The sequence below is a fragment of the Bufo gargarizans genome, chromosome 5 (assembly GCF_014858855.1).
Source record: "Bufo gargarizans isolate SCDJY-AF-19 chromosome 5, ASM1485885v1, whole genome shotgun sequence".
Classification (NCBI taxonomy): Eukaryota; Metazoa; Chordata; class Amphibia; order Anura; family Bufonidae; genus Bufo; species Bufo gargarizans.
The window spans coordinates 244,037,171-244,049,993 of NC_058084.1; positions in this window are offsets into that span (position 1 = coordinate 244,037,171).

Below are 12,823 nucleotides of genomic sequence, written 5' to 3' on the forward strand. Positions count from 1 at the left end.
TTGTATTTTTTCAACACTTAATTTTTTTATTTTACACTTTTCGTCCCCCATAAGGTCATACAAGACCTCTGGGGGACATTTACTTAACTTTTTCTTTTTTTTTTTACTGTCGATTTCTCCTGTAACTGGGGCTGACATAGTAGCCCCAGTTACAGGAGAAATGCACCCCCCCCCCCCCCGAGAGGCTGTACAGCGTAATACAACGCTGTACAGCCTCAGTGCAGGGCTGATCGAGGTCTCTGAAAGACCTCACACAGCTCCTGCACTCTTCCTGTTCCGGCACTGCACTCTGTGTATGCAGCGATCTAGAAGGCAGGGACACCTGGGAACTGTCCCTGCCTTCTCTCTGGGTTGCCCTGCTGTCACTGACAGCGGGTAACCCGATCAGCAGCTGCACGATTAGCGTGCAGCTGCAGTTTCTGAACGGACGTTCAGAAACGTCCGTTCAGAAATAGAGATCCGCCCATAGGACGTTTATATCCTATGGGCGGACTGGAGGAGGTTAAAAAGTCCAATCCTTAAGCCTGTCAGTGTCTGCCAAAGGCAGCGCTGACGTGTGGAGCTGTAACTATGGTTAGAGACAATACATGTCCTTTATGACCCATTGGTCAATGTGTTTCCTGCTGAGCCACTCCAGCAACTTGGCCTTGTGACGCCTCGACATTGCCATACAGTTGGTACAGTGACAATGTCCACCTCTGCCTCCTCATCCTCCATTGTATCCTCAGCCTCCACTGTAGGGACAATTCACAGTGCTTCTCTAGCATACCACATGTGCAGGGCAAAAGTTCTGCACCTTGTTTGCCTGGGCGAATGGAGTCACAAAGGGGAGGAACTGCTCCATGGCTGCAGCCCCTGAAGAAGCGAACAGCAAAACCCGGGTCAGGCTTTTTTATGTGCAAGTTTGTAACTTATCAATTGTAAGTACAATAAATTCCCTACCTTTGAAGATACCGAGGGTATTGCACCATCTGTCTTATTCCTTTTGAAGGTTCGGTGTTTGGATTCAGAGGTTGGATACTCAGCAATCGAGACCTGTGGACCAGCAGGAGGTGTTTGTGATTCCTCTTTCGCATAACTAACACGTTCCAGCGGTATTCACCTCTTCTATTTGGGTTCGGAACTTAGTCATAGTTATGTGAGACTCAGTATACTACCTATGGACCAGTAGCAGGAGAACTGTGCTATTTACACATGAACATTCTGGTTCAGTGAATTCCATCTTTGATAACTGGACGAGTTTCCCAATTTTCTGTATTTGCAGGAGTTAGTTACTGACACTTATTGTTTATTTAGAGCGCCGTTCCCGCACCTTTTAATTTCAGATATTTAGGAGATCGAACCTACTCCCTTAAGGGCGCCGCTGCTGTTGTCCATTATTTCCATACCAGATAACATTATATATTTAGCTTTCTTCACCCGTCTAGTGAAGAAACTATATACCAGCAACTAGACGTATAGCAGAACCTGAACCAGCAGGTGGTGGCATACTTGGAGTGCACCCTGCCAACCGTCATTGATCCACTGGACTACTGAGCAACCAAACTGGATTTGTAGTCGCAACTGGCCAACTTTGCCATGGAGAAGCTGTCCTGCCCGGCCAGTAGTGTGGCATCAGAGCGGGTGTTTAGTGTGGAGGGGGTTATAGTCACCCCAAGAAGAACGCAACTGTCCACTCCTCTAAAATATGGAGAGACTGACCTTTGTCAGGATGAATCAGGTGTGGATCAGCCATAATTTCCACCCACCAATTCCTGATGCATCAGACTAGATAATCCATGGTGCCACACCAACACTTTGCCAAAAGAGAACAGTTTCTTCTGGCTACCTGCCTCAGCTACTATTCTGATGCTGCCACCTCCCTGATACCACACATCATATGCCAAGTGTTCCTTTTTTCACCCACCATCTTCAGCGGGTACTGGTATTGCCACCCACCTCCACACTATGTCACATTGTCACTCTGTGGCCTCCTGATGCTGCTGCCACCTCCACACTATGTCACCTTGCCATTCCGTGGTCTTCTCATGCTGCTGCCACCTCCACATTATGTCACCTTGTCATTCTGTGGCCTCCTGATGCTCCCGCCACCTTCACACTATGCCACCTTGCCACTCTGTGCTGATGCTGCCGCCACCTCCACACTATGTCACCTTGCCACTCTGTGGCCTTCTCCTGATGCTGCTTCCACCTCCAGACTCTGTCATTGGGCCACTCTGTGGTCTCCTCATGCTGCTTCCACCTCACCACTATGTCACCTTGCTGGGGTCTCTTGATGGCTGCCGCCACCTCCACACTCTGTCATTGTGCCACTCTGTGGCCTCCTGATGCTGTGGCCGCCTACAGACTCTGTCATTGGGCCTCTCTGTGGTCTCTTTATGCCGCTTTCACCTCACCACTATGTCACCTTGCCACTCTGTGGTCTTCTAATGCCGCCACCTCCACAATCTGTCATTGTGCCACTCTGTGGCTGTCTGATGCTGCTGCCACCTATAAACTCTGTCATTGAGCCAATGTGGTCTCCTCATGCCGCTTTCCACTATGTCATAGGGCCACTCAGTGGACTTCTCATGCTGTTTCCACCCTCCCCACTTCATGACTGGGCCACTATTTAGCCTTTTTGGCTTGGCTAACATCATCATTTATTTGACCCTTTCTTTGATCTGTCAGAAGGAAGGTAAAATGGGATGCACAATGGATCCCCTCTTGTAGCAGCTGTAAGGCCTGTATGGTCCCATCAGAATTGGCTTATGGTTTGGAAGCCAAAAGCAGGAGTGGGTACAAAACACAGAAGAATTGCAAACATTCAGTTCACGTGTCATCTCTGTTTTGGTTCCACTCCTGTTTTTTTTTTTTTTTTGCATTAACAATACTGATAGATTACTGACCAAATGCTGACGAGTAAAGGCAGATGCTCCACATACAGAATCCGTTTTTTGGTGGTTATTGTTCTGACGGATCAGAGTAAGGGCAAAATAATCAGTGACATTAACACAAACTTACTGCTGACTCTCTCTCCACTCTGTTGGGGGGGGGGGGGGGCTCTACTTGTATAAGCAAATAAGCAAATAGTAGAACAGGTCCTGTTAAAATCTATGTAATATCAGCTGATCAAGGTGTATAAGAAGTGTGCTTTTTTATTGGCGCTAACATTGACCTGTTAGTTCATATGGTACTTGAGTTATTTGGTCAGTTTTCTCCCTGTGACTGCCCAAATAAGTGAAGTGTGCAGTGATTCTAAGTATGACGCCTGTCATCTGCATGTTATACGGACTTACAGTATTATTTCACTACCAAAGCAGACTTCCTATGTGTGTTACTGCAAGGCACAGTGTTCTACACCACTCTAAAGGCTCTCTGCAGCCAGGAAATAGCCGCTTTTAACATAATTAGACGCAAGTGTATTCAGATCAAACCAAATTTTTCCCCAAAAGTTTTGTCGAACCAGAGAATCGTATTTTTGAAACATTCGCTCCTCTCTAATGGTCACAATATCATGTGATGTCAAAAGGTTCTTTCTGATAAGTGATTTTAACCCCTTTAGGACACAGCCTTATTTCACCTTAAGGACCAGGGCATTTTTTGCAAATCTGACCAGTGTCACTTTAAGTGGTGATAACTTTAAAACGCTTTGACTTATCCAGGACATTCTGAGATTGTTTTTTCGTCACATATTGTACTTAGTGACACTGGTAAAATGAAGTAAAAAAAAAAAACATTTTTATTTATAATAAAATACAAAATTCAGCAATTTTTTTTTTTAATTACACATTTTCAAGTTTCAATTTCTCTACTTTTCTCTATAATACATAGTAATACCTCCAAAAATATTTATTAATAGTTATTAATTTACATTCCCCATATGTCTACTTCATGTTTGGATCATTTTGGGAATGATATTTTATTTTTTGGGGATGTTACAAGGCTTAGAAGTTTAGAAGCAAATCTTTAAATTGAAACCACCCAAAAATGACCCTATTCTAGAAACTACACCCCTAGAGGTATTATAAACTTATTTTACACACTTTGCAAACCCTTTAAGTGTTCCACAAGAATTAATGGAAAATGGAGATACAATTTCAAAATTTCACTTTTTTGGCAGATTTTTCATTTTAATATTTTTTTTTTCTAGTTACAAAGCAAGGTATAACAGTCAAACCAAACTCAATATTTATGGCTCTGATTCTGTAGTTTACAGAAACACCCCATATGTGGTTGTAAACCGCTGTACGGGCACATGGCAGGGCGCAGAAGGAAAGGAATGCCATATGTTTTTTTTTTTACTGTTTTTTTTTACACCATGTCCCATTTGAAGCCCCCTGATGCACCCCTAGAGTAGAAACTCCAAAAAATTGATCCCATTTTAGAAACTACGGGGTAGGGTGGAGGTTTTGTTGGTATAAGTTAGGGTACATATGATTTTTGGTTGCTCTATATTACACTCTTTGTGAGGCAAGGTAACAAGAAATGTATTTATATATACGGACGCGGCGATACCTAATATGTATACTTTTTTTTATTTATGTAAGTTTTACACAATAATATCATTTTTGAAACAAAAAAAAAATAATCATCTGTGTCTCCATATTTTTTCAGTTTTCGGGCGATTATCTTAGGTAGAGTCTCATTTTTTGTGGGATGAGATGACGGTTTGATTGGCACAATTTTGGGGTGCATATGACTTTTTTATCGCTTGCTATTACACTTTTTGTGATGTAAGGTGACAAAAAATGGTTTATTTAGCACAGTTTTTATTTTTTACGGTGTTTTTAGGGGTTAGGTCATACGGACGCGGCGATACCTAATATGTATTTTTATTTATTTATGTGAGTGTTACACAATAACCGCTTTTTTAAAACAAAAAAAATTATGTTTTAGTGTCTCCATATTCTAAGCCTTATTTTTTTATTTTTTTGGCGATTGTCTCAGGTAGGGGCTTATTTTTTGCGGGATGAGGTGACAGTTAGATTGGTACAATTTTGGTGGGCAAACGCTTTTTTGATTGCTTGGTTGTACTTTTTGTGATGTAAGGTGACAAAAAAATAGTTTATTTAGCACAGTTTTAATTTTTTATTTTTTACAGTGTTCATCAGAGGGGTTAGGTAATGTGATATTTTTATAGAGCCGGTCGATACGGACGTGGCGATACCTAATATGTATACTTTTTCCCACTATATTTTACCAATTTTCTTTAACTTTATTTGGGGAAAATTATGTTTTTGTTTATTTGTACTTGAAACTTAAAATTTTTTGGGGGAAAACTTTATTTTTTCAACTATTTTTTTTGTCCCACTTTGGGACATTAACTTTTGGGGGTCTAATCCTTTAAGAATGCATTTTAATACTTCTGTATTGGAATGCATTGGCTGTATGAGTAATACAGTGGGTATTACTCATACAGCTTCCAGCCTGTGAGAGCCAGGGGGCTGGATCTCACAGGCACGTCACGGGAAGGCAGCGCAATGCCTCAGGAAGGCATCGCACTGCCTTCCATGCCATCGGGTCCCCCCCCTAAAGCCCCATGGAGACCCGATGGCACCGCCGCCAGCCGTCGCAACCGCAGTTAACCACTTTAACCCCGCTAGCTGAAACCCCCTTAATGACCAGGCCACTTTTTACACTTCTGCACTACACTACTTTCACCGTTTATTGCTCGGTCATGCAACTTACCACCCAAATGAATTTTACCTCCTTTTCTTCTCACTAATAGAGCTTTCATTTGGTGGTATTTCATTGCTGCTGACATTTTTACTTTTTTTGTTATTAATCGAAATGTAACGATTTTTTTGCCAAAAAATGACATTTTTAACTTTCAGCTGTAAAATTTTGCAAAAAATAAAAATATTTCAGCCCAAAAAAATGGTTTGGGTAAAAGTTATAGCGTTTACAAACTATGGTACAAAAATGTGAATTTTCCTTTTTGAAGCAGCTCTGACTTGCACCTGTCATGTTTCCTGAGGTTCTACAATGCCCAGAAAGTACAAACACCCCACAAATTACCCCATTTCGGAAAGTAGACACCCTAAGGTATTCACTGATGGGCATAGTGAGTTCATAGAACTTTTTTTTTTTTGTCACAAGTTAGCGGAAAATGATGATTTTTTTTTTTTTCTTACAAAGTCTCATATTCCACTAACTTGTGACAAAAAATAAAAACTTCCATGAACTCACTATGCCCATCACAAAATACATTGGGGTGTCTTCTTTCCAAAATGGGGTCACTTGTGGGGTAGTTATACTGCCCTGGCATTCTAGGGGCCCTAATGTGTGGTAAGTAGTTTGCAATCAAAATGTGTAAAAAAATTACCTGCGAAATCCTAAGGCCTCGTTCACACTTCAGTGTTTGGTCAGTGATTTCCATCAGTGATTTGTGAGCCAAAAACAGAAGTGGAGCCTCCACAGACATGAGGTAGAAGGGAAAGATCTGCTCCTGTTCTGTGTTTAGAGTTGCACCTGGTTTTGGCTCACAAATCACTGATGGAAATCACTGACTAAACACTGAAGTGTGAACGAGGCCTAAAGGTGCTCTTTGGAATGTGTGCCCCTTTGCCCACCTAGGCGGCAAAAAAGTGTCACACATCTGGTATCGCCGTACTCAGGAGAAGTTGGGGAATGTGTTTTGGGGTATCATTTTACATATACCCATGCTGGAAATATCTTGGCAAAAGACAACTTTTCCCATTTTTTTATACAAAGTTGGCATTTGACCAAGATATTATCTCACCCAGCATGGGTATATGTAAAATGACACCCCAAAACACATTCCCCAACTTCTCCTGAGTACGGCGATATCAGATGTGTGACACTTTTTTGCAGCCTAGATGCGCAAAGCGGCCCAAATTCCTTTTAGGAGGGCATTTTTAGAGATTTGGATCCCAGACTTCTTCTCACGCTTTCGGGCCCCTAAAAAGCCAGGGCAGTATAAATACCCCACATGTGATCCAATTTTGGAAAGAAGACACCCCAAGGTATTCAATGAGGGGCATGGCGAGTTCCTTGAATTTTTTTTTTTGGCACAAGTTAGCGGAAATTGATTTTTTTTTGTATTTTCTCACAAAGTCTCCCTTTCCGCTAACTTGGGACAAAAATTTCAACCTTTCATGGACTCAATATGCCCCTCACGGAATACCTTGGGGTGTCTTCCTTCCGAAATACGGTCACATGTGGGGTATTTATACTGCCCTGGCATTTTAGGGGCCCTAAAGCGTGAGAAGAAGTCTGGAATATAAATGTCTAAAAAAATTTACGCATTTGGATTCCGTGAGGGGTATGGTGAGTTCATGTGAGATATTTTTTTTTTTACACAAGTTAGTGGAATATGAGACTTTGAAAGAAAAAAAAAAAAAAAAAGAAACAATTTCCGCTAACTTGGGCCAAAAAAATGTCTGAATGGAGCCTTACAGGGGGTGATCAATGACAGGGGGGTGATCAGGGAGTCTATATGGGGTGATCACCCCCTGTCATTGATCACCCTCCTGTAAGGCTCCATTCAGACGTCTGTATGATTTTTACGGATCCACGGATACATGGATTGGATCCGCAAAACGCATACGGACGTCTGAATGGAGCCTTACAGGGGGGTGATCAATGACGGGGGGTGATCAATGACAGGGGGTGATTAGGGAGTGTATATGAGGTGATCACATGTGTTTTGCGGATCCGATCCATGTATCCGTGGATCTGTAAAAATCATACGGACATCTGAATGGAGCCTTACAGGGGGGTGATCAATGACAGGGGGGTGATCAGGGAGTCTATATGGCGTTATCAGGGGTTCATAAGGGGTTAATAAGTGACGGGGGGTGTAGTGTAGTGTTTTGTGGTACTTTACACAGCTACCTGTGTCCTCTGGTGGTCGATCCAAACAAAAGGGACCACCAGAGGACCAGGGAGCAGGTATATTAGACGCTGTTATCAAAACAGCATCTAATATACCTGTTAGGGGTTAAAAAAAAAAATCGCATCTCCAGCCTGCCAGTGAACGCTCGCCGCTGGCAGGCTGGAGATCCTGTCTCTTACCTTCAGTTCCTGTGAACGCGCGCGCCTGCGTTCACAGGAAGTCTCGGCTCTCGCGAGATGACGCGTATATGCGTCACTCTGCGCAGAGCTGCCGCCTCCGGACCGCAGATCTGCGTTAGGCGGTCCGGAGGCGGTTAAAAGCCGCAGACAGAAGGTCTGAATTGACCTGTGGTTTGCGGCGATTGCTGACACGGGGGGTCACAGGACCCCCCCTCCCGCGCATTTAGCCAAGGTGCCTGCTCAATGATTTGAGCAAGCACCGTGTTCCGATCACCGCCCGCCGGACGGTGGTCATCGGAAATACACATGACGTACCGATACATCATGTGTCCTAAAGTACCAGGACAACATGCTGTACCGGTACGTCATGTGTCCTGGAGAGGTTAAGAATTCTATGCTGGAGTAGAGAAGGAGGAGGTGGGGGCTCTAGTGGGAGGAAAGAAGAGCTGCTGAGGGGTGGAGATACAGCAGATTATGATCTTCCTTTACTCTCTGCTTGTAGTTTTAGGCTAGGTCTACACAACGACATTTCGCACGACAGATAGGGCACAACTACACGGCAACATTTGTAGTGCAACATTTGCAGTGCGACACCATAGACCAATGAAATCGGCCTTAAATCTTGTGGTCGGGGCTACCCCTGTACCGGGACCCTAACTGGTAGGTAACTAAACGGTTTGATTTGTGCCGTAACCGCAACGTTGTAGGGATGACTGAAGGAGGCCAAAAGAGCAAGCCACCAGAAACTTTATTTACGAACCGCATTTATAGTACAAGATTCTGACAGGTGTGAGACATTTCAATGTTCGGGTGAGGTATGTATCTGGAATAACAGGAGGAATGCCAGCGCCCTAATTTCCCGATGACGTGAGCAGGAACGCTGTTCTTGGAAACGGCAGAAGCGGCGCCAATCCGGAAGGAGCGGCCGGAGACAGATTCCGGGTCTAAGCCTAGGTTATCCATCAGGGAGCGAACATGTGAAACAAATTGGGAGCTCGTGAGGTGTGCGGCATTTAAAGGCAATAGTGGCCTCTGAGGTGACGAACTGTCAATACTACTTAAAAACTGATGAAATACTTGAACGGGGCACCAGCGGTGAGTGGTTGGGTAGTGCGTGACCTGGGTAGGAGGGCCTGTCTGTGAAGTTTTGGTGCATATGAGCGAGAGAATGAAATTATCTGTGTCAGTCTTCATTTGTCCGACAGTCAGATACCTGCAGCTGCTACGGGCTGAGGTAAACTCTCCTGGTCTCAGGAAGCCGTAGAAAGCCAGGTATATGGCTGCTTTTATCACTAGACTTTGCTGGGCTCCGAAAGGGCTATGGTCTAACATGTCGGACAACTGACAAAATATTTGCCCGGTGATGGCCTGGCGGCCTGGCCGCGTGTTAGGATTACATTTCTCAAGTCCCCTGAGTGTAGCCTTGACTAAGTAAATGGAGAACAGTGAGGGAGCTTGCGGTTGACTAGAGGCTCGGAAATGCTGTACACCGGCTAAGTAAGACTTGACTGTGGAGTGCGACAAATTCAACTCAGAGTGACAAAAAACCAATGAATGCCAGGATGTAGTTGGTAAAATCTAGGACGCCTTGGGGAAATTTGTCTTGAAATTTAAGAAATGCCCTCCATCCTGTTTGATAAGCCCTGGCAGTGTTGGGTGACAGGGACTTGGCCAGTAGAGAACGAGCTGTAGCTAAGTGAGAGTTTATGTCCAAACCAGAGAAGGAAACGGAGGGACTGTGGCTCCGCTGGAGTCTGCGTCGGGAAATACCTGCGAGAAAAGGCCAAAATTAGCTCTAGACAGCGCATCAGCTGCGACATTCTTCTGTCCTGATATATGTGAGCATGTGTAGCGAAACTGGTATTGTAATGAAAGAAGCACTAGCCATCTGAGGAATGGCAACACCTGCAGGGATTTAGATGACCCTTTATTTAGGATATCCATAACTGCTGCATTGTCGGAAATGAACAACACTGTGTGACCGGTCCACTCGCGACCCCACACATGAGCGGCTGCGACTAAGGGGTAAATCTCACAGGAAGCTGAAGACTGAAGAAACCCTGGCAGTATTTTGACTTCGTCAGGCCATACGTCCGCTAGCCAATGTGTGCCAAAAATGGCTGCGAATCCAGAACTGGGAGCTGCATCAGAAAAGACTATAGGGGAACTATTGGACACCACCGGGATGAGGATAGAAATACCATTCCAGTTATTAAGAAAATAATCCCACATGGCTAAGTCGGCAACTATTTGGTCGTCAAGGCATACGAGGCTGTCTTGGGAGGGAGCTGAAGGAAGGAGAGCTAGCAGTCGTGACACGAACGGCCTACCTTGGGGCATGACTCGCATGGCAAAATTTAACATGCCTAAAAGAGACTGTAATTCAATTTTTCAACGGTTCTGGTCTGCGTGAAATTGTGGAGGGTGAACCTAATCTGTCCAGTTTGTTTTCCGGTAATTTAGCGACCATGTTTACTGTGTCCAGAATGATACCTAAGAAAGTAATAACTGGGGACGGACCTTCCACCTTTTTAGGGGAAACGGGAATGTCAAGTTGGTGAAAACAGTTCAGCAGCGACTGCAGTGCTATTGGATTGGACTCGGGGCGTTCCAACAACAGAAAGTCGTCTAGGTAATGAATAACAAAACTACAATGGAACTCGTTGACCAGTATCCAGTGGAGAGCCTGGGCCAGATTGTCAAACAACCACGGACTGCTTTTTGAACCGAAAGTGAGCTTAGAGGCAAAATAATAAAGATCTCTCCACTTTATACCATTCCACTGCCACAGGGACGGACTGATGGGGAGTAGCTTAACGGCGTCAGATATGTCAGCTTTTGACAGGATAGAGTTACGGCCTAACTGCAGTATGATGGCGATGGCCTGATCTATATCGGCGTATTTAATGCTGACTTCTTCGGAGGGTATGAGAGAGTTAATACTGGGGGTAGGGTGACCATGTGGGGCTGACAAGTCAATGATCAACCTTTGTTTGTTACTAAATTTGCCTGTGACTACGCCTATAGGGCTAACTCTCCACCGTGCAAAAGGAGGAGAAGAAAAGGGGCCTATAAGGAACCCATTAGTCAATTCAATAGAAATCCGTTCATCCGCTGCCTGAGGGTGGAGCTCTGCTGACAATAAATTCCTGCACTCATAAGACAATTCAGGCAAGGCAACTAGGCCAGTGTGGAAACCTGATCTAAACCCTGACATGAGGAACTGAACGAAGCTAGGGTCATGGTGGTTGCGTAGGAAGTGCAGCAGACAATCAACGTTAGGGACACTGAGGTACGACTTATCCGCTTTTAATGTAGACTAACTTGGGATGGGCTCTAAAACAATTCACACACACATGTAACAGCCTACACTGGCTATAATTGTAGGAGGAAAAGTTGAAATTATTGCAGATCTGTGATCTGCCGAGATATTGAATGGGCCTTCCCAACTTGTAGACTATACCAGGGGCATGCAGGGGATAAGGGTGCCTAGACGGCTGTGCGGGAGAGCTAATATCGGCACTAGAGGCGGCTTTGTGACACCATTCTGCTGTGTGGTAGATGGATTGACACAGAGAACAAGCAGGAGCCCTAAGACCAGCAAAGTATCTGCAAAATATCTCAGTGTCGATATTAGCCCAGTTTGTGAGAAACTGAAATTGACTGAGGGCCGCCGCGGCTTTAGCTGAAAAGGAGCAGTGATAATCGTAAAATGAACTACCACCATATTTGTACCCCAATTCGGTCACCCTAAACAAATAAAGATATAGCTCTTCCCTGCGATCAGGCTGTACGGAACAAATTACGTCTCTATACAGGCTGAAAGCTAAAAGGAACTCCGGGATGGTAAGCTTCCTGTTTAGCCTGAGATCTCGGCCCCTGAGTACTACTGAGACATCGCCGCACGAGATGACTTTGCTGTCAGAGAAATTCCGAGTAGCAATCAATAGGGAAGCCAGGTTGACGTCCCTGCCTTCCAGAATATCTTTCCTGATGTTGGCCGGTATGAAATGAGCGGGGGTGATATTAGGAACAGAGACTGTCGTACCGGTACACCCCGCAGCTGATGTGGACGGGATGGCCAGCTCTGTACCCGGAGGAGTGAGAACGGCACCCCGGGACTCGACTGTGTCCAGTCTGGATTGGATATCCGTGACAGATGACGTAAGATTATTTAGCATGAGGTGAATCTGAGCGAGCGAGGTCTGGACTGTGGCCATCGAGACTTCCTCCTGACGTTGAGGACTCGCAGAAGACATGAGTAGGCGGTATAATTCCACTTTTCTGGCCGATGCTGTAAACGGGATACCCCTCTTGGACAGCTCTACCATCAACCTTGGTACGGTCCAACTCCGTAGTGACGGGATGCTACCTGCTTCGGACAACCTGGCGGTATTTTCGTTGAACGATGCCTCCATGATGTCAGAGGCATGAGACATGATCCTGTAGATACAGTACATGAGAATGAGGCACAAGCACGGGACCCGGGACTGGACACCAGTGACAACCCTACCACCGAACGATGTGGTGTGCATGCGCATGCCATCGTGGTTAACGTCACCTCGTGATCAATGATTACTGCCACCTGAGCTGACTTACCCACAGCACAGAAGAAGCAAATAGCGGGAATGAGGAGAATATCTAAATAAAACCGTGAGATTTTTTTAGACGACAAAATGAGAAGGTGAAACTAGTACTGAAAAGTTCCCTATACTACCTGTTGTATATGATACTGGGTCACTGAGAAACAATGGTAGACCTGAAAAGAAGTAACGTTCCTGGTGAGAAATGGAGAAAAAACATA